This window comes from Mustela nigripes, chromosome 5 (assembly GCF_022355385.1).
Source record: "Mustela nigripes isolate SB6536 chromosome 5, MUSNIG.SB6536, whole genome shotgun sequence".
NCBI lineage: Eukaryota > Metazoa > Chordata > Mammalia > Carnivora > Mustelidae > Mustela > Mustela nigripes.
This window is the reverse complement of record NC_081561.1, coordinates 22,289,372-22,312,674: the sequence shown is the minus strand read 5'-3', so window position 1 is coordinate 22,312,674 and position 23,303 is coordinate 22,289,372.

Below are 23,303 nucleotides of genomic sequence, written 5' to 3'. Positions count from 1 at the left end.
GGAGGAGGTGGGCATGTGGTAACATGTTTTGAGTCAACGTGGATGGAAATGGGTGTTGCATTAACTCCGTGGGTCGCTCGGAGCAGGTCTTCCTCTGATGCCTTTGCTGATGGATTCGTTGATGGGTTCAAGCTCTCAGTGAACCAAATACTGCTCTCGGCTGGGTTTTGCTTATGGTATACACCGTATACCAAATGACTGTCTACATTGTCTCAACGTAATGAAATTAAATTTGAAAACAAAGGGACAGAATAAATGTTTCTCAGATCACGTAATGAAGTGGGCAGTCACTATGAAACTAGCTGTCTAATTATAGTGTCTCTTCAGAAGAGGCCATTTCTTTCTTTTTTTTAAAGATTTTATTTATTTATTTGACAGACAGAGATCACAGGTAGGCAGAGAGAGAAAGAGAGAGAGAGAGGAGGAAACAGGCTTCCCACTGAGCAGAGAGCCCGATGCAGGGCTTGATCCCACTACCCTGGCTGTCACCATGACCTGAGCTGAAGACAGAGTCTTTAACCCACTGAGCCACCCAGGCACCCAAAAGGGGTCATTGCTTATTGTACCAACCTCTATTAAAGTTTCTCCACAAATTATGCAAATTTATGGTGGCATTTATATATTTATTTGTATTGAACATATTCCTGGGTTTTTTGTCTCTAAGAAATCACTTTCTAGCTGATAGATTATTTTTATCATGTGACTTCTTTTAAGGCTATTTGAAAACCAGGGGTCATCTTTGACGAATGAGCTTGCTAGGACCAGGAGGGAATTCGTGTTAAGGTGCTTTGGGATGAGACCACAGGTATTCCCCACTTTGCTTTTACAAAGGGCCTCCATTAGTGCCTGTTCTGGCTAACAGAAAGGAATCTGAAGAGGATTTTGACTTTTAGGGTAAAAAGCAAGAGTAGTGTTGAGCATCTGTGTTGCAGCAAAGCCGTTCTAGGGGCAGTGTGCTGCCTGTGAGGAAAGAGAACCCCTGCCAAGGTCCTTCCCCAGGAACCCGACTCAGCGTCTCAGCATCAAGCTGCCATCGCTTTGAACTGGGTCTGTGAGCATCTGTGCTTTATCTCAAGTTATTTTGTGCATCTGTTAGCAAGATGAGTCTGGGAATGCTCAAAAATTTTTTCCATATAAATTAATGGTAACTGCTTCTTCACTTTACACCATGTCTCCCACAAAAGCTTTCATGGGAATGCTCTGCTTTCAGATAGTGGGGGGGAACCCTGCAATTGGGGGGCCAGCCCTGGTCTTTTCTGCAGGCATCGTTCATAAATCATTCCCGAGGGTCTGCAGCAAAATCCTCCACTCTCTGTGACCGGCAAAGGCTCTGCAGCCAGTAATAACCCAGAGCCCATCAGAAACGAACTCCACTCTACGCATATTAAATTGTCTCTTTATAACTGTACCTACCTAGAACTGGACAAAAACCCAGGGCAGCCAAATGCTTTTACTTGATGTATAATGGAGATTGTTTCATCTGGTGAATAATTGGTTGGTGTGGAGGGGATAATAGGACCAGATGATAATGAATATCCCACATGGTCAGCCAAGCTGGGCAGGAAGCATTGACTTGGACAATTGGAATATCCTTTGAAAATGTGCCTGCTGTTTTCCTATTTTTTTTTCCTAGAATGTTTTTCAGTTTTGTTTTCATTTTGTTTTTGTCATTTTCAAAGAAATCAGTAGGTTCAGAAGCAATGATTGAATTTTTCTTATCATTGTTAGGCATTAACATTTCCAGAGGGAAGGCTGTCATAATGATGCTGGTCCTTGAAATGCATTTCCTAGTGCTGTCAACAGTTGATGGTGTATCTCTTTTTAATAAAGTCATTCTTGATCTTCATCTCCATCTACCCTGCCTTAAGATGTATTACCATCTCACTAATTTTTTAAAAAATTTTTTAAAGATTTATTTACTTAGAGAGAGTGTGGGATGGGGAGGGGCCCATGGAGAGAGAGGGAATCTCAAGCAGATGTGCCACTGAGTGTGGAGCCCAACACAGAGCTGGATCTGACCGCCCCCCCCGCCCCCGAGATCATGACCTGAGCTGAAAGCAAGAGGCAGTCACTGAACAGGCTGAGCTACTCAGATGCCCCCAATCTAATCTTAATTTGTAACTGACATAACATTTTCCTCTGCATGGATGAACTATAACAAATATTGTAGTATTTTGCATACCGCTCCCAAGAAGTTACCCTTAATATAGTTACTTTGCACCTAGTTAAACAAAAAGGTCGAGCTCATTTCTCAGGGTAAGAAAGCATATCAGTGGTCTAACCAGACATAAATCCTAGAGTCCTAATTTAGGGTCCACAATTAAAAATATTTTTGCATTTTAGTTTTTTTTAAAAAGAAATTAACTGGTGGAGAGAGTCTATGACTTTCTGAACACCTGTGGTGGACTGTCCCAAAGGGCTTCTTCATTATTTTGGCCCAGAAGAACTAGGTGATCATCATATAAGGTTCTAAAGAGAGAATCAGAGTTTGGCTACTGAGTTTCTCTGTGATGCAAAGAGGCAAAGGTGACCGGAGTCCTCTCGCCTGCTATATTGAGCTCCATCCCTTGGGGAAGCCATGCTTATGTGCCCCATGCTGTGTCCCCCATGCTCCCCACCTCAGTCTGGTTGACTAAATGGACAAGTCATTCACCTCCCTGAGCCTCAGTTCCTCAAATGAAAAAGGAGATCATTCCACCTGCTGTCTCTGTCTCATAAGATTGCTGAAAGGGGTTGGGCAGAGGATGCTTGAGTGGCTCTGTTGGTTAAGCGTCTGACTCTTGGTTTCCATTCGGGGCGTGATCTTGGGGTCCTGAGATCGAGCCCTAGGTCAGGCTCTGTGCTCAGCATGGAGTCCGCTTGAGATTCCCTCTTCCTCTCTTTGCTCCCTCCTGCATGCTCTCCCTTTTTCTCTCTAAAATAAAGAAGTCTTTAAAAAAAGAAAGAAAGATTGCTGGAAGGGTTCTGTGAGGCAAGAGATACCACATTGCTTCATAAAACATTAAATGCTCTCCATGCCTGCCACACTATGTCTAGCCCCCCCCCTTTTTTCCCTTAAGATTTTATTTATTTATTTGATAGAGATCACAAGTAGGCAGAGAGGCAGGCAGAGAGAGAGAGGAGGAAGCAGGCTCCCTGCTGAGCAGAGAGCCTGACACAGGGCTCAATCCCTGAAACCCATGATCATGACCAGAGCCGAAGGCAGAGGCTTTAACCCACTGAGCCACCCAGGTGCCCCATGTCTAGCTCTTTTAAAGTAGCCTCAGATTGGAAATCTGCATTTTTTTTTAAGGAAAGGTTTGGACTTTGATGTAAAGCTTGGCATTACGAAGAAAATCAGAGGGGGGTATAGGAATGGACTCAGGGAGATTTTATTTTATTTTATTTTTTGATTCCTAAGCATACATGCTAGAACAACTGCTGCTGAAAAATAATGTTAAATTTCAAAACTAATTGTCACAGGGGATCTAGCAAATTCCTAAAAATTCTCTTCCTTTAGCAGTCTTGACATGGGGCTCTACAAAGGCTTTCTAATGGGAGAAACAAGTAGAGAAGGAAGGGCTTTGGGTCGTGAATGATAATTTGAAATTAAAAATGGATATTTTTCTCCTCTGAGAAAGTTTATAAAACATAAACATGGTACATGATGTGGAAACAATAAATTACAATGCTGTCGATTTGCTGTGGGACCTCAGAGTAGGAAAGAGCATTGGCACATTAGTCTTCAAATGTTCTTTCAAATATCTACCAGAAAATATCTCAAAAAAAAAAAAATCTCAACATTAATAGGCAAATCTGAATCCTAGGGGAAGGGAAAAGCAGCAACATATACATCCTTGGACTAGCCGCAATGTAAGTTCCCAAGTAAATTCGAAGTTTCTACTTCTCACAAGTTGTTACATTTGCTTATGTGCATTTCAGTCCACGGCGTGTTCCCATTTGTGCACCACATTTTAAATCCTTAAGTTAAAGGCATTTATGGGGCTCTGAATTGTGTCAAATGCATCTTTGGCACCTGCTTAAGTGTTTCGGGAGAGAATTGTGGAATGGCAGCGTAATTAATTTTCTATGGGAGAAAGCCTAATGGATCATAGAAAATGCCCAAGCTGGCGTGGGTCATTTCAACGGATAGCTCTCAGTGTTTCCCTAAGAGGTGTTCGACTCATGGAATAAGTAATATGACAAATGGCAATTTGCTTTGCTTTGTTTATTTACCCAGTTCATTGTTTCATGAAATTTAAGTTTCCCTGTGAAAACTCCTTTCTGGGCCATTCTCAAGATTGAAAGAAAAGCCTGACATGATCCAATAACGTGACATCATTTTTTTTCTTAATCTATCAGTGTTGAGGATATTCTAGAAACACACGACGTAACTGAATACCTGTCTTAGGCACTGACGTATTGCCCCTTTTAACTTAAAATGCCTGACTCCTAAGCAGAAGGGTAAATACTGATTTTAACTATTTTTAAATCTCCTGAAAATGCGAGCACTATTTTGACATTAACTGACCTGACTCTTGGTAGACCGATTCCTAAAAGAGTCTCTGTCACTCTTACTTGGTTCATCTCGGTCTCTAGCAGCAGCTGGGTTCCACACCTATCAGGCCACAGTTCGGTGTGTATCAGTGCTTGCTGCAGTCTGTGTTTAACGCAGTTTCTCCCTCTCAGCCCCTGCCCAACCAGCTCACCTCATACACTCACGCAGCTTTCATGTCCGCTATGATTGCATCGCTGTGCCCAACCTCACTTTGGCAGAGCTTGATTTCTGGAGTTTCTGAAACTTGAAATATGAGGGAGTTTATAGCAGCCCACGTTGGAAATGTGGAACCAGTGGGCAGCGGCATCAGGGAGACACAACCAGGGAATCTGGGGGGATATTTTCAAGGTGGGGAGATTCCTTCTGCTGTAGGCGTATTTTAAGTCCTGAACCACTGCTCACCGGTGGTGTTTAGTTAACGCATGTGCATCTCTAAGGGGGCACAAATTGTGGAGGGCAGTAAGGTATGGTCATTTGGAAGGCTACCAACGGAAAAGTGGTCAGTGTATTTGATTACTTATCAGGTTACGTTCAGACTTAGAACATTGACATCAACCTCAGTGTGGGGTAGGAGAACGTTCTCCCGATCCTTTATGTACAAAGGTGTGGGTGTGCCTTCATAGATCCATTTTCCACTGTGTGTGCTGTGCTGTGTTCCTCAGGAGTTTGGTTTCTAAAGACTGTGTCCCCTGGGCTCCCTTGGTGAATGGCTTTCAGTTGGCTTTGCCAGTGAGAAGCACGGGTGAATCATGGCGGAAAAAAAGGAGAGAGTGAGGTCAGGGTAGTTAGTCCTTCTTCTTTTCTCCTCTAGCACCTGGACCTTGTATAGCTGTAACTCTTCTGCGGTTCTTGTTTTCACTGGCTCCAGAAATAGTGTTTTCTTCCATCTTCCTTTAGCCTTGGTTTCCCTCTGGGGCTAGTCTTTGCGTACATAAGTCTCCTTTCTGTTATCCGTTAACCTTACCAATCCGTCTGTCAATAATCTCTCCCTTCAGGTCTCTCTGGCTGGGCGGGGGACTGTCCCCAGTCACTATCTCTGTCTGACACAGACATCGTACGGTGTCAAGATGGCAGAGGTCGCTCTGTGCCACTCCTTTTTGCCTCCAAAATTATCCATGCTGAGTAGTCCCTGCCCACCAAATATAGTTCAGCAGAGCGTAGGGCTTAAGAGAAAATGAAAAGGAATAAGAGAGTCGGGCTTGGGTTTGATGTTGGGCAACTAACTTAACTACTGCTCTCTCCATGCTCCTCTTCTGCTGAACAGGGATTGTCAGTGTATTAACATTGCTGGGCTGTTCTGGAGACTAAATGGGATAACATGCGTCGGGCTCGGCACAGTCTGCAATACTGTGTATGCAGTACATGGTAGTCTAGTACTAGTACGTAGTAAATGCTCAATACATTTTAGCAGTTACTGTGATGGTTGCATGTGTCCTAGCTATAAATGCAGTGATACTGAGAGGCAACGTGTCTAATGAGTTGACCTACAGAGCAGAGAGAACGTACCCATCATCCCATATAACATGGGCCGTACGCTTTGTTGGCAGAAAGTGTGGACGGGGAACTCAGTGTGCAGAGTCAGAAGTGGAGGCTGCTCTGACATCCTTGTGTAGCCTCAAAGACACTCTGCTTGTGGTAGCTAGTTCCGCTCCGTTTAAGATGATCTGGGGGACATGTGGCGTGCTGTTTTGACGGTCTCTGTTAAGAGGCTACCATCTGCTGTATGATTATCAAGATTACTGATATTACCGGTTGTTCTTTTATTTCTGTTTTAATCAACCTTCTTCAAGGCATGCTTCCCAAATGTGAAGAGCCAGTTTGCTGAGAAAGCCAGATACTTGTGCGTCACAAACTTGAAAGAATCTGTTCACTTGAGAACTCTCAAAAATGTTCTTATTAACGAAACAGAATCTACACTTTTGGTTTTGTTTTCTGTGTGGATCGTTCTCTTAGGAATTCAAAACGTGTATGCCAAAAATTTCTGTCCTTCATGGGTTGCTTGCCGGGAGAATGGCTCTGTGGAGGAAAATCTAGGTCCAAAGTCATTTGCCTTCTACTTACTGTTATTTTCAGTGATGACACTAGGCAGTTGTCTGTGGTTACTGTCCTGTCCAAGATTCCCAACTATTCTGGAAGGACTTAATTGCATAGATGTTAGTGGTCTGTCTGGGCAGCTGGTGAATGTGTCCTGTTCTTTCTCTTACCCAAAGTGTGAAGGTTGGTAATGGATCTGCCCGGGCTGGATACCCCCATGGCACACTTCTGAGCTTTATAACCTTGGACATTAACATATCTTTTGCTAACCCTCTGTTTCCTAATGTACAAGGAGGGATAACAACTCTCACAGCCTTCATGTGAATGATAAAATGAAATAACGCAAGGAAAGCATTTATTACAGGATCTGGCTCCTAGTAAGCTCTCGTGAAATGTGAGGTATTTAGCTGGTATGTGGCAGAGCTGAAGTCACAGTGCCAAATCCCGAAACTGTGGTGTTAAACTAAGTGGTCCCTTGTACTCATGGAGCTTAAAGTCTGTTTTTGGGCTAATGGCTTCCATGATGTTGCTTGCAAATAGGACGTTTTACTCATGCCAGTAACGGATGCTGGCCCATTTTCTGGTTTTAATGTTTCAGAAAGGGAATGCTTTCAGTATAATTTTATTGAATCTACACTGTTGCAAGAGTTACTGTGCCAATGGGGTTAGATTTTCATTATCTTCCTATTCCCACACATTCTCCCCCCCCCCCCCCCCCCGTTTTGGCTCTCCTTCCAATTGGGACTGACTAGATCCAGTGATAGTTAAAAACACCATCTTTGCAATCAGCCTGATGTATACTTGATTCCATGCTCTCCCACCGACGAGCACATGACCTCAGGCTAGCTGTCTCACTAACTTGTCGGGTTTTTGTCATAGACAGACTAAAAGAAAAAAACGAGATACAAATACACACACACACACACACACACACACACACACACAGGGAGAACACCATGTGATGACAGAGACAGATTGGAGGTACGTTGCCTTTAACCAAGCAACACCAAGGATTGCCAACAGACAGCAGAAGCCAGGAGAGACTCACGGAGCAGATTGCCCCTCTGCACCCAGAGAGGGAGACAGCTTTGTCCACATGCACATCGCAGACTCTGGGCTCCATCACTGTGAGAATAAATTTCTGTTGTTTTAAACATAAGGTTCGTGGCATTTTGTTATGACGGTTCTGGGATACTGATAGAAACATACTTTTTTACCACTGATAAGTAATAAGAGGACTAATCGATTTTTTTCACTGGATATAAAGGGGTTGTCTTAGACTGTAACTACCTAAGCTCTGAAATTATCTATTTTCTTCACATTGAGAAATAGGTCGATTACATTAATATGTATTTATAAATAATAATTACATGACGTTAAGTATTATCTATCTGCATGCTCTCTTATAGATCTTTATAGGTTATGTGGCAGTATCCCCCATGGTATCATTCTGAAATGCACGCAGTGAGCTTCAGTGATGGACCAGCTTGCTCTTGGCCATAGACAACTAAAATTTCCTGATTGCTAGTCTGATTCCCTCCCGAAGCAGAGACCTGGTATCCATGCCATGATTTCATCCCCTTGATTAATTCATTTCTCTCTGAAGATTGAGTTGGCAATCGTGAGTGCCCTTCCATAATATTTTTCCTCACACAGCTATTCCTTTCATTCTTGAAATTGCCATCTCTCTCTGATCCTCTGTATCTTATTCTTTTCTCATGCAATATAAAATCTGATTTTTTCCCGTTGATCTATGTATGATCTATGTAGATAAAGACCAAGGCTAAAGATGAAATACTCTATCCCTGAAACACCACAGTCTAATTTGTAGGCTCTAGTGGGTTTGTTCTATGCCAATGATCATTACTTTCAGGGAGGTGGGAATAAGTATTAAATTATGAGGAGAAAAATAGTCATTAGGATATAAAGATTTCTTAATCTTTTGAAGGAAATCTCTCCAATGACCAGGCCTGCTATAAATATACAGTAATTTCTGAATTTGTGACTAAAACAATTAATTGATCTAATTACTTTTTTAATGAGTAAGGAAAGAGAGAATGCAGAAGTATAGATGTGCTCTTTAATTAGAATTTGATAAACTCACTCAAATGGGGTCATAAATGACCAGTGCATTTTAATGTTTTGCCTATCTGAAGGGGTTCTTTTTTATTGTTGTGGTTGGGGGGTAGGGGGTGTTGTTTTAACACAAACCCGAAAAACTGCAGTTGTAGAATAACATACATTAATGTGAATATACATATTGGTAGTGGGGGTGTATCTTCTGAAAATGTGATTCAAAAAAACATCTGTATACATTTGAATCACAAATAACCAGAGGGGGTTGTAGTTTTGGAATTCACCTAGTTAAACTCCTATGCTTGCAGGAAATATTGAGGCCTGGGAAATTATGTGTCTTGCTAAAGTATAATACAGGTTCAACATTTACGAAGGAAAAACAGATGAACACAGGGAAATGGGAGGAGAGGGAGCCAAAACACAGGAGACTTTTAAGACAAGGGAATGGTTGATCCTTGTTATGAATTGTCATCTCTGCTCCACACGAGACTGGGACTCTGAACATATTTTTAACTGTCATGTAGTAGAGATCTCTAGAAGGAAATGTGAAATGAATTGTATGTGTGTATGGAAAGGGCAAAAAAAAGTTTGTGTGTGTGTATGGTAAAGAAGCAAGCTCTTGTCCATGGAGGCATGTTTTCTTCCATTAAAAATCTCTCGAAGCTCCAAAACCTAGTGAAAGCCATTTGCAAGAACAAACCAGACTACAGACAACACATTGGAGCCATGAGAGAGTTTGGAATTTTTAAGTGGCTTATGCAGTATTTTCTTCCTTTACTGCTAAGGCCTGCAGCTCTGTGGATGCCTCATTTGTGATTTATAAAATGAAAATCCATTGCCTTCACCTTTGATTTTCTTACTACAAAAGTACACCCTTTGTCTCCATTTAAAGCCTCAGTTCATAGAACGTTCTCAGAAAGAGAAAACCACACACTTCCTTCTATCCCCTTCCGGGTGACTGCTAAGCTGTCATTCTGCTTTTCATGATACTTTGTACTTGGAGATTTACTATTCTGAAAGACCTCAAAGGGCTTCATGAAATGGAATTTGCTGTTTGATCCAATTCCCTATCGAGTTTGGAAAGCATTAAACAACAGTGTCCGCTTTATTTTATACAAGGGGAACTGCTAACAGAGAAGGTGAATGCACGGCCATGAGTCACACAGCAAGCAAGTGTTGCAGCCTTCAGTTCTGACTATTATGCTACATTGTTTTTCTCTTTATCCTTTTGCCCTATTCCTGGAAGACCAAGGACTCTGCTGATAGTGCGCTTTTCAGCTTTACCAAAGCTTTGGGCTACTGTCTTCACAGGAACCACGCGGGCAGGAAGAAATGAGCCATGCTTTCCCTCCGCGGGTCTATGTTCTTTCACAGACACGGATTTGAGGCTTCATTTCCGGAGAATGAATCTCTGGGAGACAGATCCCTTTAATCTGAAAATCAGTTTGAAGATTTGTGAGGTTTGTTGGCTACCGGCAAGAACAGTATGGATTTTTTTTTTTTTTTTCTCTCTCAGACACCATGCATTAGTGCTCCCCCTATGAAAATGACAGCTAGCAAAAGAAAATAATGTCTAGAGCAATGAACAGAACTTTCAACTGTCTTTAAGTGATAAAATGCTGAAACACACAAGGATTTCAGTTTCTTTATGAGTGACACCAAGACTTGTAAAGTTATTCTTTTGCCTCTTGGTAAGCTTGCTGAAGACATCTCTTTAGAAGCCTGTAAAAAGAGAGGGAGGTTGGGAGAGAGAGAAAGTCTTTTCATTTTTCTCTCTCTTTTTTCATACTCAATCAGAGTGCAAATGGAGCTGCCATTGAAAGAAGTTAACTGCTGTACTGTTTCTTAGCAAGAAATGCTTCTGTATATGTCTTTGGCAGCTTTCCTGTAAGATCTCTCTATTGAGGGCATGGATGATCGACAGTGGCCGATGGCTTCAAGGAAAAAGAAATAACAGTTTCAGTCAAAGTGGTGACAGTTTTTTTGAACTTCCTTGCATTCAGGTAACCAAAAGTTCAGTACTTAAAAAATACGTTCTCAGGCTGATAGCATCTGGAAACTCCACAGGGCTGATGTTGTATGATGTGCGCCATACCGTTTCTTCTCCTTCCAGCATAATGATTATAAAACGGTTTTCAGTGAATTTCAATGTTAAACTTTACCTACAGTTCATTCATTTTTACAGTTCAGAAGTCTTTAGAATTCCCGTATCAGTTGGGGGGGGGGGTGGGATATTATCCTATTCTTACAGCTCAAGAGCTCTGAGAATCAATGTAAAAAATTCTTGCCCAAGATCGGTATTCAAGGGACTTTAGAGCATCCTCTTTGGTGCTTTAAACACACAAACCTCTGTCCCAAAATGTCCCTAAGAAAAATCAACAAAGTAAATGAAAAAAGGGAACATCAATACAAGTTAGGGGAAATGGGTTTTACATAGAATTTAATAGAGTTTTTCTAAGTGAGTTTTTCAGTGGCTTTTTGAAAGTGAAGTTTTTTTTCCCCCCAATAATAAGTAAAATGTCAGTATGACACAGAGATAATGAATATCTTATTTCTGAAGGTCATTAGCAAGTTACAATTCCACTTCTGTGGCAGGGCAAGCTTTCAAAGTTTATACAATGTGCATTCATTTATGAGAGCTAATAATTTTCTCTTCTGTGTGTCCAGTTTCTGAAAGCATGCTATCTGCTATCTGGAGACAGTCTTTCTCTGGCTGATAAGCCAGGACTGAAGACCCCGGAACCATTCATTTCAGTGGTTTGGGGCAGAAACAAGGCATAACTAAGGTTATGTCTGCACAAAACCATTGAAACGACCTTTTTCAATGATGAATGACTAGTTGGATGGATGGATGGATGGATGGATGAAATCAGCCTACCAATCTGGTAATTCAATAATTTATTTTAAAAATATTATCTTTTTATACAATTTTTTATTATTTAACCTAATACATAGTCATTGGAAAATATACCCAGAGAAAAAATACAGTTTACCCACAAACTTATTGTCCAGCAATAACCACTATCATGTTTTGACATATTTTATTTTAATCTTATGAATATGCACATTTTTAATATTTAAAAAGAAAGTTGTTTATAAAATTTTATATTCAGATTTACTTCCTTAAAGTTAATAATATTTTCCTCATGCAATTAAACATTCTTTGGCTGGCCTTTTATTTCCCCATTTTATCATTTAAGTGTTCCCCAATTGATTTAGGCATTCCTTTATATTTAAGTTATAATATTTTTAATAATTTAGTGAAACTGAAATAACATTTTTCACATATATCTTTGTCTTTTCACTGACCATATTTTTTTGTTAGATAGGGAGAATTCAAGAGAAAGGAGAAAAGAAATGAGCAAGCAGGTGTATTTCCATGAAAGATGGCCACATTGTCTTCCAATGAGATAATTCCACCATGTACTTGAAAAGCCAGTTTTATATGTAAAATAGGAAAGCATAGAAATGTCCTTTGCATGTGGCTGGTGGACAGGCAAATGATAAAGGACATCTTCACTGGGTCAGATGAGCAGAGCCTTGAAAAGGAAAAGGAAATCTTGGGTGGGGAGCTCAGGCTGAGAAACCAACCAGGATGGGCAAAGAAGCAGGGTCAGGAGACAGCATGAAATTTGGGAGGAGGGGTACCGTATCAGAGAGTACGGATTCTTGGTTGAATGGAGGACAGTGGAAAGGGATAAAATGGAGACTAATACTAGAAACAAAAGGCCATTTGTTTATCACAAAGCTTTAGGTCTTTGTCTTGTAGTTCAGAGTTTCTACTAAGGTTTTTCCCAAACTACCAGGCATTGGAATTACCCAGGGCTTTGGGAAGGAGCTCCTTGGAATTACTCTTCACCCTTTAAATTCCTCTCTTACTTAATTTGTACCTCTTTTTTGAAGCATCTTCTATCATGTATCAGTTTCCTTCGCTGCTATTTCCATTTGACTACATAGAATTTTTCTTTGAGTTAGTCATTAAAATCTTATTCATCACCTAAGTCATGTTGGTCATGGAGGCTGGTTTCTGGGGACCTACAGCAGTGCTAGGGTGGGCTGACACAAGAGGGGCTACAGCAGAGAGAGATGGCACTGAGGGAGGCTTTAAGGGAACAGGGAGGAACCCTAGATGTGCTGGAGGATGACAAGAATGATGCAGAGTGTCATACTCGTTGCAGACTTAGCGTTTCTAAGTGCTGATCACTAGAAGCCTCAGTAAGTATTAATTTAATCAATGCACCAATAAATGGAGGGGTCTTAAGCAGAGATGTAATATGATGTAAAGGTGACCAAAGAATAAGGTGGAGAATGATTTTGTGCAGGACCGATTTGGAGATGGGGAGAAAAGTTAGGAGACTATTATATGTGAGAGAAAGAGAGAGAAAATAAATTTGAACCATGACAATGGGAACAGAATGGAGAGAGAAATGACAGAAGAAAGACTTCCAAAACATTTGTTACCCATTGGATGGGGATGTGCGTCTGTGCGTGTGTAGGTGTCCAGCAGGAGGGAGTGGTTAGGCAGAGGAAAGCATTTCTACATTTAGGCTTAAATGGGTAGGTGGGGTTGCCTAAATTAATAAAGAAATAGTACAAGAAGACAGGTTTAATGGGAAAGATAATGGTGGTGGTTGTACGGATTTGAGGTGCTTCTAAGTCTTCTATTGTCTAGTGTAAGACATTTAGGTGAAGAGTTCCACAGGTGTTCTTTTCTATTAATTACCTCTTGTTGTTTGTCTCAATATTAACATGTGAAATTTGTATCACTCAGAGATGGATGTGGGATTCATTCTATAAGATGTGCATTAGGTGTTGTGAAAACATTATTCTTCTCTGATTTTTGTTACAGTAATATTATGAAAGTATAGGATTATTTGGATAATGTATTAACCAAGTTTAAGTAAATAGCAAATGGATAAAAATCATTGTAAAATTACTTATATCTTCATACACAAGTTAGTTTTTGACATTTAGGATACTTTTTTTAAATGTTAAAACAGTATAACTATCATAGGAATAAAAGACATTTAAATTTTTTTATTTTTTATTTTTAACTCTATTACGCTGTCACTATAAACATTTAAAATGTCTAAGAAAATAAGGATTTTAAAAAGAAATGAACTTTCTAATTTTAGATAAATTATGTGAAAATTCAGTGTATTGCATGGGAGTTAGAAAAAAGACAAGCTGGGGCACCTGGGTGGCTCAGTGGGTTAAAGCCTCTGCCTTTGCCTTGGATCATGGTCCCAGGGTCTTGGGACTGAGCCCTGCATGAGGCTCCAGAGAGCCTGCTTCCCTTCCTCTCTCTCTGCCTGCCTCTCTGCCTACTTGTGATCTCTGTCAACAAAATCTTTAAAAAAAAACCTTCAATAAAGAGTTTAATAAGAGGTGTGTTACTTTTATTTGCAATGAGATTTAATGCACCCAGCATATTCTCTTATTTAGAACAAAGCATTTTACGGAATATAAACTGTTTCTTTGCTATGGACTAATGCATTCAGGATACAGGCATTAATTTGTAACTATGGTAACTCTTAGGCCTACTAAGTCAAAATGTAGAAATGCTTGACTGACAATAGACAGCTTTATAATGTGCTTTCAGTGTTCATGAAAAATATTAAGCTCATAAGATTTCCAAGAAGGTGGTGTTCGGGGGGATTCAAGATACGGTGCTGAATTTACTTAGATTTTTTTTTAAGCTTTTCTTTTTTAAAAGTCTCCATGTGAGCATGGAAATGGCCCAGATAAATGTTTCTCGCTGAGGTGTTAAAAGAGAAAAAAGCAGTAGGTAATAAAGAACAAAATGATAGAGGTGTTTTGGGACAGTTATGTAACAGCATAGTGTCCTGTTGCTTTGAGAAGTATTTTGTCCTTGAGCGAAGCATTACAAATTGGACTCCCTAAAAATTTAAGTAATAGACTTATAAGTGTTTTTCAAATTTCATTTCACAAAGTGGGGGGAAAGGAAAAAGCATTGTTTTAAGGTCCTTTTCATTGACCTGCTGTTCTCAGGAAGCTTGTACACTGAGTACTGTGGAATTGCACAGTTTGGGAATCAGAAAAGAGCCCTGTGTTGTTGAAAAGTATTCAAAGGTTTTAAAATTATACAGCTTGTTAACTTTCCCCACTCAAGCCACTGAAATCTCTGAGTACCCAACTTTTGCAGCAAACGAACCTTTGCTCTAGCTTGCTACTTTTGTTATTGAATATTTGCATGATATGGAGAAATGTTCATATGAACCAAACTCCTGTAACTGAAGCAATATGCACAAGATGTTTATATTTAGTACCTGAAAAAATGTACTCTTTTGAATAGAAACTACTCTGTTGTAATTATTTTTTATATAGCTGTGGAGTCACATGTAATTAGAAGAGATAATACAGAGAGATCTCAAGTACCTTTTCCCAGTTTCTACTAGTAGGAAGCATCCTGCAAAACTCTGTTGTGGTATCACACTTGGGGTATTGATGTTGGTACAGTCAAGATGCAGAGCATTTCCATCTCTATAAGGATCCCTTCTGCTGCTTCCTCCCACTGCTGACTCTCTTACAACCACCATCAACCACTCGTCTCCAGTTCTGTCGTTTTTTTCAATTTCAAGAGTGTTATCTTAATATTAGCTATGGTTCAAGAACCATCTACTACGTAATGTTTTGGGATTGGCTTTTCTTCATGCAACAAAATTCTCTGGAGATCAATCCAGGTTATTACATTCCTGTTTATTGTTGAATATCATTTCATGGCATTATTATTATGATGTCATTGTTTAATAGTTCATGCATTAAAAGACATCTGGGTGATTTCTAGCTTTTGGCTATTACAAATGAAGCTGCTATAAATATTCATGTGCAGGTTTTTCCTGTGAACATGAGTCTTCATTCCTCCTGGGATAAATTGACCAGGAATGCAGTTGCTGGATTTTGTGGTAGTTACATGTTTAGTTGTTTAAAAAACTGCCAAACTGTTTCCATGGTGATCTTACCATTTTACATTCCTACCAGCCATGCATGAGTTTCTCCATACCATTGCTAGGATTTGATGTTACTATTGTTTTAATGTGAGCTATTTGGACAGTGCAAAGTGGTATTAAATTGTTGTTTTAATTTACATCTCCCTAATGACTAAAGATGTCGAACAACTTTCCACGTGCTTATTTGCCATCTGTAGAAGTTCTTCGGTGAAACGTCACTTCATGTTTTCTGACCATGTTTTAATCGGATTCCTTTTTCATTTTTTATTGAGTTGTGAGACTTCTAAATATATTCTAAATAGAGTATGGCTTGCAAATATTTCTCCCAGTCTGTAGCTTGTCTTTTCATCATCTTAGGAGGGTCTTTCACAGAGGAAAAAGTTTTTGTTTGGATGAGATTCAATTTACCAATTTTTTGGGAAAGATTTTACGTATTTATTTGAGAGAGAAAGTTAACGTTTAACCAAGTAAACCCAACCCAGGCGCCCCTGCCAATTTTTCCTTTTATGGATCATTCCTTTGCTGTCAAAAGAAACTAAGAACTCTTTGCTAATCATCCATACATCCCAAGGATTTTATCCTGCATTTTTTCCCTAAACGTTTTAGAGTTTTATATTTTACATTTAAGTCTATGATCTATTTTAATTTAGTAATTGCGTGAGGCCTTGGGTTGAGACTGAATTTTTTTGTCTATGGGTAGCGATTGGCTGTTTTCTGAAAATCCTACCATTCCCCCTTGACTTGCTTTTGTGTCTTTGTCAAAAGAAGTTTTACACAATAGTATTTGTGAGGATGCATTTCTGGGTTCTCTCCTGCGTTCCCCTGATCTAAGTGTCTAACCCTCTGCCAGTGCACAGAGTGTTTCAATTACTATATCTAATATATATATATATATATATATATATACATATATATATATCAATTACTATATCTATACTATAAATCTGTAAGTTGGGTAGGCTGGTTTTCCCCACTTTATTCTTTTTCAAAAATTCTTTATAAATTTTTAGTAATTTTCTCTGTATCTGTAAGAATCTGACTGCAATTTTAACAGGAATTACATTAAACTTATATCCTAGTTTAGGAGAATTGACATCTTTTCCATGCTGAGTCATTTCATCCATATACATGGTTTATTTATCCATTTACTTAGATCTTGATTTCTTTCGTGTCATGTAATTTTTATTTTTTATTTATTTTTTAATGTCTAATTTTGAAAAAAAAAAGATTTTATTTGTTTGCCTATTTGGTTGAGAGAGAGAGAGTTCAAGCAAGCCTGAGCAAAGGGAAGGGCAGGGGGAGGGAGAAGGGGAGAATCTCAAGCAGACTCCACACTCACCATGGAACCTGATTCAGGGCTCAGTCCCAGGACAGTGAGATCATAACCTGAGCTGAAGCACGGAGTCAGATGCTTAACCAACTGGGCCACCCAGCCATCCCTAGTGTTGTGTCATCTTATTTACTATTTGAGTCCTGAATTTGGTTTGTTAGATTTATACCCAAATACTCAATTTTTTTTAATGATTTACATCCAAATATTCAATTTTATAAATGGTATTGTGTTTTTAGTTTCTGTGCCAGTGTTTATGGCTAGTATGTAGAAATAAAATTGATTTTTGCATATGCATCTTGTATCCTGTGACCTTGCTGAATTGACTTATTAATTCTAGACATTATTTTTGTAGATTCCTTGGGATTTTCTATGTAGGCAATCATGTCACATATATAATATATGCAAACAGGGCTAACCCAGGGCTAAAATTAAACTAATTTTTCCCTTTTCAATCTCTATGCCTTTTCCTTCCTTTTCTTGCATTATTGCACTGATTAGATCTTCCAACACTGTTGAGTAACAGTGGTGAGACTGGATGAACGTGCCTTAGTCCCAATTTGGGGGAGAGTATTTAGTATTTCTCCATTAAGGAAAATGTTGACACTAGTTTTTGTTTGTTTGTTTGTTTGTTTGTTTTAAGTGATCTTCATTAAGGTGAGGGAATTCCTCTCTACTTCAGTGCTTTTGAGTTTTTATCATGAATATATGATGAAGATACCTTTTCCATATTGATGATTTTTTCTTTATTTTGTTAATATGGTGGATTAAATGGATTGATTTTCAAATATTACATCGATTTTGTATTCCTGAAATAACCCCACTTAGCTGTGGTATATATTTTTCTATATAGAGTGTTGGACCTATTTGCTATTTTTTATTGTTCTTAATGATTTTTGTGTTTAAATTCATGAAAGATATTGGTCTATAATGTTTTTTTTTTTTTGTATTTTCGATTTTGGTGTGGAATAATAATAGTTTCATAGAAGGAATCCCTCCTCTTTTGTTGTTTGACATAAGTTGTGTACAAATGCTATTAATTCGTTTTTATAAGAAATTCTCCAGTGAAACCACCTGGGCCTGCAAATTTCTAATTTCTAATTTAAAATTATGAATTCAATGTCTAATAGCTGCAGGGCTATTCAAATGAACTATTTTATATTGGAAAATTGTGGTAGTTTGTGGTTTTTTGAAGAATTGGTCCATTTTGTCAAAGATGTCAAATTTATGTGATAAAGTTGTTAAGAGTATTTTCTTAAGTATTTCCTTACTATCTTTTTTTTTTTTTTTTTTCCCTAAGGCGGGCTCAAACTCACACCCCTGAGATCAAGACCCAAACTGAGATAAAGGTTCGGATGTTCAATCCACTGAGCTACCCAGACCCCCTCTTACTCACCCTTCAATGTCTCTGTGGTTCGTAGTGGTATCTCCTGTTACATTCCTGAATTGGTCATTTTTGTCTTCTCTTTTCCCCTTTTTTGGTCTTACTAGAGTCTTTTTATTTGTATTCATCATTTTTCCCCCCTCTCGGGTCCCAAGTTCTCCAGCCAGTCTGCTTTCTTCTTGCTGACTTTCAGGCTTCTTATATTTCTTTTCTCGATCACGCCCAGAATTTGCAGTTGTATCTAGTGGGAGAAGTAGGAAAAGTATGTATGTTCCATCTTTCTAGAAGCAGCATGACAGATTTGATTTTGTGGTGTATTTCTGACTCCTCTAAGTATTGCGGGATCCTGACAGTTTTCCATGTGCTGCAGAAGTGAGTGCGAACACTTAGTTTTCATGGCTCTATGAGAAGAAGCCCTAGGAAAGAACTGCTTATCCACAATCCTTGTATTATTTTTAGGGCAGTTGTGAGGCTCTGAGTTTCAAACCAGACCCTCTGAAATCATAGTGTGACTTCAGGGTGACTCCTGCCCTAATGTTGCTGTGTCCCCCATTTATGAGAATTCTCATTTATGATAAATTTTAAAACTTGTGCTCCATTTTGATGTGTAATCTTAGAAAATTATTTTGCTATTTCAGAATATAAAATACCTGGACGTGGTCATTAAAAAATTAAAAGATGTTTTCTTAGAATAGGGTGTAAGGTCCTTAAACCAGCATTTCACAAACTGGAGTATATAGGGTCTGTCTTTTCTTTTCTTTTCTTTCTACTTTTAATCTTCTGATGGGTTTCCAGGTGGTTCACATTTTGAGAAACACTGCCTGCATGACGGTCAAGGGACCGTGACATAGAACTGAGAGGAAGAACTCTTGGCACAGTACAATAATTATTGTGGCTTAATAAATGATTATATGGAGAGAATCTGAATCATAACCAAAATTTTTTTAAGGATAAAAACGACAACATGCAGACAAATATTAATTAAGATAGAACAAAAATAAATAATTAGACTAGGACAAGATAGAGAAGTATACAAAACATTGAATAACAAATGGATTTTTAAGAGATGACTTTATTGGGGCACCTGGGTGGCTCAGTCAGTTAAGCCTCTGCCTTCAGCTTAGGTCATGATCCCAGGGTCCACAGATTGAGCCCCACATCAGCTCCCTGTTCAGAGGGGAATCTGTTTCTCCTTCTGCTCCCCCAACTTTCTCCTTCCCCTGTGCTCATGCTGTCTCTCTCTCTCTCTCTCATAAATAAATAAAATCTTTAAGGAAAAAAGAGATAATTTATCAAATTTAAAGCTTACTTGACACCATCAATAGATGTTTCATACAAAAGAAATGAAAAGAACCAATTTTTTTACATCTTAAAAAATAAGGCTAGAGATGAACTTCTTTATTGAAAGCATATAAGGGTGCCTGGGTGGCTCAGTTGGTTAAGTGTCTGCCTTTGCCTCAGGTCATGATCCCAGGGTCCTGGGATCCAGCCCTGGGTCAGGCTCCCAGCCTGGAAGGAGTCTGCTTTTCCCTCTCCAGCCTGCTTGTCTTTTTCAACCTGCTTCTTTCCTTGCTTGTGCTCTCTTTATCAAATAAATAAAGTCTTAAAAAAAATAATAGCAGAAAGAAAGTATATGAACCCTTTCTTTTACAGGGAAGTAGACACTGTACAATGTTTTACTTTCTGAAATGTAGGCAAGACGTGTTCTCCCCGCTCATGTATCAAGAGCGCGTGCATTTTCATGTCACTTATGACGGCCAGCTCCTCTGACTCTCCTTTTGGGGATTTTCTTGGCTGGCTTCTAGTTGACAGATCGAACTTTACTATTGTCTCAAAAGTTCTCTAACTTTTGGAGCCAAGTGCTGAAGCTGCAGTTTTCCGGGGTTGCACAGACAAGCGGGTCCCCATTGCTAAGAGCGCAGAACTCCCATTATAGCTCCTGGGGCCTGCGGGAGGTAGGCAAGAAGAGACCCGACTCCCAGAGGAGCGTCTGCCTCTCACCCTCTTATCCACTGAATGTCCTATTTAAGAGTGAAGGAAGGAACATGTTTTCTTCTCCCTTGCATTTCTTCAAGATCCACATCTTTTCTTTTTACTTTGATAGTCTCTAAGTGAGGGTATTTCAGAGATTTTGGGGAAAAAAAAAACACATAACGGATTGTTGTCTGATGAGCAAGGGAGCAGGGAATATGGCTTTAAATTTCTTTAACATCTTTGCTCTCAAATTGCTAAGTATTTATGCAGCTTCTTGTCTCTGGAGGGCAACCCCAAACATCAATCCTCAGCATCCCTGTAATATTTGCAGTGTGCAAGTGGTGTCAGAGTGCTCGCGGCTGGAAATCTGTTACTATGGTTACCACCTATAAAAAGGTCACCTTCAGGAAATTCTTTCTGTGTGCAAGATAATACAGGGATAATGAAACTTTCTTAGGAGAGGATAAAGAACAGAGTTTGTTATGCAGGCTTATAATTACCGAGGTGGTTTTGGAAGTCTGGATATTCCAATCAGGGCTCCGTGTTTCAGGAGGAAGGACTGCATGAAGCAGGTACTCTCTAAGGTGGGATTCCAGAAGAATACCGGCCGTCAGGCTCGGCGAGGGCCGGCGAGCTGGGATGAAAGGGGAGCTCTGGTTTGCTTCCTCGGTGCTAAGTTTTACGTTTGTCAGTGCAAATTGCTTGATTGTTTTAAGTCAGCTAATAAGTGTCTAAGGAAAGGAACTCTTTACTGAGAAGGATTCGGTTTCTTGTCACTCCTGGAAGCAGTCCTTGGTGGTATGTGCAAAGCGTTCTCAGTCAGATAGGACTGAGGGCTCTCAAACAGCGGTGGAACTATAAGTACATCGGGGACCTTTAAATGTTCCTCCTATCGAAGATCTACCCAGTCCCTGAGAGGTCTGTCCTCAGATTCAGTCAAACATTCCCCACAGCATGGGACTGGTCAGAGAGCTCCATGAGCCACGTCTCAGCTTCTTCCCAGCCTTCCCCTCAGATGTGCCTCCGGCCCCAGGTACAAATCTGCCCTGATTTGGTTTGATGTCTGTGAGTTCACGTGCGGAGGGAAGAAGCTTGAGTCCCCCGTGCATGGACCCAGGACATCGCCACTGAAGGATGGCATCTCTCTCCACCGAGGCTAGCCCTCTCGTTGTCCCTGTAAAAATCCGTCCTCTGGAAAAGCTGCTCTCACGTAGCACGTCCGCATGGCATCGTGGGAAAAGGCTTGAGTGATGCGGACAGGTGAAGGGGTCTGGCGGGAGTTAGTGATGAACTTGTGACTTTTCGCTTTGCAACTACACAGATGAATAAACCTAAAATCCTTTTGGGGTGGGTCGGTTTTCCCGGTGTCATTTTTTAGAAATCTTAGCTTGTCAGGTATGAAAGATGCCATACTCTAGCCACATTCTTTTGGCTGAGTGTTAGGGCGATTCTGTTCTCACCCCGAGAGCGATGCAGACCTTGACAGTTCTGGAAAACCAGAGACTGATACCCAAATGCAGAACTCCGCACGCGCTCCAATCATTAGGCGGTGTTTCCTGTGCTCTGTAAGCTTCTGAAGTAGGTGAAGTGGGCATATTATTTGACTGTTTTTTGAACTCGGGAATTTCAAGAAGGGCCTTTCTTCCCAGCGTCAGTTCAAGAAATACTATTTTTTTTTTTTTTAAGAATTTCTCATTTCCATGCCTCCTGGAACTCTACCAATGAACATCCTTGTAACCCGAAGATGCCTAAATCCAGGAGCCTGGTGGTAGTATATGAGGACAAGCACATTGGCAAGGACCTGCTTCCAACGGTCTTTATGATCATGAGTTTGGAAAGCAGTGGGGTGATAGAAAGAGCGGGAAGGTTTCTATGTATTCTTAGAAGACACCATGTATTCTTAGAAGTTGACCCTAATGTTTGGGCCAGCCTTTCTTCCTTGAATCTTTTACAGGACACCTTGGTAATGCCTCGACTGACTGGTGTCTCTGGTACTCCGGGCTTATCTGGAAAGTTTTTGTACTTCCTAATACCATCACCACAGCCCTTGGCTTTTTCTCTCTCTTCGTCATCACAGAGTTTTGCTCGAATTCAGTAGCCTGGTATTTATTTAGAGGTCACCAATTAGTCATTTCAACCTTTAGAATCACCAGGAACCTAACTGGGAACCCATAAATAAGTGTAAAAGTATGTATGGAAACAAGGGGTATTGTAAGTCCCAGGCACTAAAGGGGACCTTCCGAGCTGCTCACGCTCTTGTTCTCCATTTATGTTTTCTGCAAACCCATAGGCCCCTGTTGTTCAGAGCAGAAGCAGACAGTTTAGAGAGTTGGATGATAGCTGCTGTGCACAGTTAGCAGAGGAAAGCCATAGCTAGGAAGAACTGAAGTCTACATCGTGAAGGAAGAAAAGAAATGTTACAAAAAATAAATACATTGAGTCACGAACTGGGGCAATTTGAGGCTAATTAGTATGGGCACAAATGACCTAAAATGTACCTCTTTTGAGGATGTTACTTTTCATTGCATGATATAATCATGGAGTGACATCATGAGGATTTCATAATGAAATTTTGAATCAAGAAAAAATTATTATATTTCTTCTGCATAGAGCATAACTATTACTTATGTTTACAGGTTCTAATAAAGAATTTAAGCAAAGAAATATAAATATATATCATTTATTTATTTATTTATTTTTAAAAGACTTTATTTATTTATTTGACAGAGAGAGAGATCACAAGCAGGCAGGGAGGCAGGCAGAGAGAGAAGGGGAAGCAGGCTCCCTGCTGAGCAGAGGGTCCGATGCGGGACTTGAACCCAGGACCCTGAGATCATGACCTGGAGGGAAGGCAGAGGCTTAACCCACTGAGCCACCCAGGTGCCCCATATATCATTTATTTTTAAAATTCAATTAGAATTATCATTCAAAGATCATGCTTAGAGAGATAAACGGTATTTATCTAGAAACATTTGCCTATGCCGATTATTTACCCAT